The following is a 3664-nucleotide window of genomic DNA, read 5'->3' as shown; positions in this document are numbered from 1 at the left end:
TACATATGCACATATCTATCTATCTATCAAACATGTACATATTGTATATCAAATATACATATATCAAATATATATATTATTTTATTTTTTTCTTCCAGTTTTATTGAGATATAATTGACAAATAGCATGGCATAAGTTTAAGGTATACAGCATAATAATTTGATTTACATACATCATGAAGTGACTGTCACAATAATTTAGTGTATATCTGTCATCTCATATAGGTACCAAATAAGATAAATATATATATTGCTGCCTATGTATTTTATTTTTTCTTTTTGGTCTGAACATTCTTGGCTGATTTGCATTTCCCTGGTCTTAATTCTTATTCTTTATTCATTTTTCACCATGTCCTGTAAATCACTCAAATCCCTTGTGGGATAAGCTATGAAACACACACACACACACACACACACACACACACACACACACACACAAATAAATATTTAAATATGCAGTTTACCAGACACTTGACAAGGTCCTGGACGGTGCCCATGGGAACCAGGGAGACAAATGGGGGCTGCCCAGTTCCTTTCCCAGTAACCTGCAGGTCTCAGGAGACGCCTCTGCTCTCTGGTTCCTCCTTACCTTCAGGTCCAGGCCTTAGAACCACCGTGGGGTTGGCCCTCGAATATCAAAGCTGCCAGGCCACTGGGCTTTGGGCCCCAGCTGAGTGGACACTGGCTTCCTCCAACTTGATTTTGGGAGGCAACGGAGGTCTTTCCTGCTGGCCAGCAAGTGAGAGGCCCTCAACAGAGGCCAAGCAGGCAGGGCCGTGTAAGGCACTGAACGGCCCACGTAGACACACATTGGGAACAAAATTGCATCTTCCCCCGGACCAGCGAGATGCTATAAACATAATCAAAATGTAATAGAAACTTTTTGGAAATGCTGTTATGAGGAGAAAGCATCAATCTTGATGGAACTCCGCTCAACAGGCTTTGCGGAGCTAATCAATCATGGTCAGGACTTGGCCTCCCCATCTGTCTGCGCCGGGGACAGCGCGGAGCTCGCTGACTCCCCGGCTGAGGCTGCATCCCCTCACCAGGCAATCCATCATGCTGCAGGGGGATGGCAGGAGGGGAATAATAGCACGCTAATAAACTAGGGGCTTTTTTCATTCCCAACTAATTTTTAGTAAATGAGCCCAATCCAGACAGAGCAGGAAAAAGAGCCCGAGGAGATGGTGCTTCCGAGACGCGCCTCGCTGGCTGGAGACAATGGCTCATGGGCCCGAGGGGAAGCAAAGAGCCAGCCCAGCCGAGGATAACTCTCAGTGTTCATCTAAGACAGGAACTGGTCCACGGAAGCGCAGGGGAGAGTGAGGCTGGAACTACTTCCGGAATTGGGGGGGTGGACTTCCTGGGCTGGCTCCTGGTACTGATGTGAGGTCACGGCTGCAACACCTGGGTCTGGTTTGCGGCTTGAACTTACAAGGGAAGCCAGAAGCCAGAGAGTCCGAAGTCCAAGCGGTGGGCCAGATAACAAGAAAAGGACCCAGGGCCCAGAAGCCAGGGAGCAGAATGAAGAGCAGAGTGCAAGACGGGCTGTGAATAATCAAAGGTGCATGGGACCCACTTTCATCGGACAGTGGCTGCCTTGGCGGGGTGTGTGGGGGGGTGAACCTTCCAGGTTACAGAGCAGGACTGTGCCCAGAATGGGATATTCTTAGAGAGGCCTGTAGTTTGGGAGACCAGGTCTGCTTTTACTCATCTTTCTGTCTCTAGCACTTTGCTTAGTGCATGGCACCTGGTGGGCACTCATAAATATTTGCTAAATGAATACATGGATGAGAATTGTCCCTGAGATAGCAGACTTTGAAGATCTGGTCTGATAAACTTCCAAAATTCTTCAAGCTCCTGTTCTGAAATACATCACAAGTTAAGTCCCCAGTATCCTCCCACCCAGGACCCAGTCTTGGACAGAAAGACAGTTTGAAGAAGGTGTATATATTCATAATTATTGCTATGTAACAAATTACCCCCAAACTAAGTGGCTTTAAACAATAATAAACATACCATATTTCTCACAGTTACTGTGGATCAGGGATTCAGGAGCTGTTTCCTCTGTATGGTTCCCAGTCTTGGTAAGTCTTTCTGGATGTGTAATTGTCAGTTCTGCACCAGGAATTAGTGGATAGTTGCAAATTTTTGACACTCCCCTCATCAAGAGATGATGTCTATTTCTTCACCCCTTGAATCTGGGCTGGCCTGTGACTATTTTGACCAATAGAAGAGTATGGAAGAATTGATGCTATGCCAGTTCTGGGTCTAGTTTTTAAAAAGATTGGCAGCTTCCACCTTGTTCTCCTGGAGCCTGAGCTGCCATCTAAGAAATCTGACCACGCTGCTGGACACACTTCATGGACAGGCCCTGAGTCTGCCTGAAGAAGGGAGGCACCCAGGTGAGCCCAGCCTCCTAGTCCTTGACAAAGTCGAGACATGTGAGTGATGCCCTCTTGGACCCTCCAGATCAACCCAGCTGAATGAATACCATCAAGTGACCACGGCCAATGCCACATAGAGCATAAAATGGCTCAGGTGAACCCTGCCATGAAAATCATGAGACATAATAAAATGATTGTTGTTTTCAGGCACTAACTTTTGGGATAGTTTTGCATCAAGAGATAATTGGAACACCGAGAGTCCGAGGGAAGATCAAAGACCATAGATTGTAGATGGTCCAACTGCACATTCTGTGTTTGAATCATTTCTGCAGTTTTTTTCCCCCTAGACATCATTCAGTCGTTTACTTAATTACCTAGAGGGGCAGGACAATGATTACTTCTGGAGTTAACCTCTCTTATTGTGGGATGTTTATAGCTCTCATTTCTTCTTTTTTTAAAAAAATATTTATTTATATATATATTTTACAATATTTATTTATCTGCATCAGGTCTTAGTTGCGGCACGTGGGATCTTCATTGTGGCATGCAGGCTTCTCTCTAGTTGTGGTGAGCGGGCTGCAGAGTGCGCGGCTCAGTAGTTGCCGCACGGGGACTCTCTAGTTGTGGCGCATGGGCTGCAGAGTGTGTGGGCTCAGTAGTTGTGGTGTGCAGGCTTAGTTGCCCCGTGGCATGTGGGATATTAGTTCCCTGACCAGGAATCGAACCCACGTCCCCTGCATTGGAAGGCAGATTCCTAACCACTGGACCACCAGGGAAGTCCCTCTCATCTCTTCTTTCTTCTCTCCCTTCACCCTCCCTTCCCTCTACCCTTCTCCTTTCTTTCTTTCCTTTGCAAATATTTACTGGGGAGAGAATCAAAAAATGGTTCCCAGAGGAAGTATACTAATCAGGGTTCTCCAGAGAAACAGAACCAATAGGATACATATAGATGCATATAAGAGGAGATTTATCACAGGAATTGGCTCACGTGGCTGTGGAGGCCGAGAAGTCCCACAGCCTGCCATCTGCAAGCTGCAGAAACCGGAAAACCAGTGGTATAATTCAGATTGAGGCCTAAGACCTGAACTGAGGGGCTGCTGGTGTAAGTCCTAGAGTCTGAAGACCTCAGAACCAGAAGCTCTGATGGCCAGGAGAAGATGGACGTCCCAGCTCAGGAAGAGGAAGAGATAGAATTCATCCTTCTTTTACCTTTTTGTTTCAATCAGGTCCTCTAATGGATTAGCTGGGTCCTGACCACATTGGTGAGGGCAGATCTGT

This window comes from Pseudorca crassidens, chromosome 15, assembly GCF_039906515.1.
Source record: "Pseudorca crassidens isolate mPseCra1 chromosome 15, mPseCra1.hap1, whole genome shotgun sequence".
NCBI classification, from domain to species: Eukaryota; Metazoa; Chordata; class Mammalia; order Artiodactyla; family Delphinidae; genus Pseudorca; species Pseudorca crassidens.
This window is presented reverse-complemented; position numbering follows the sequence as displayed.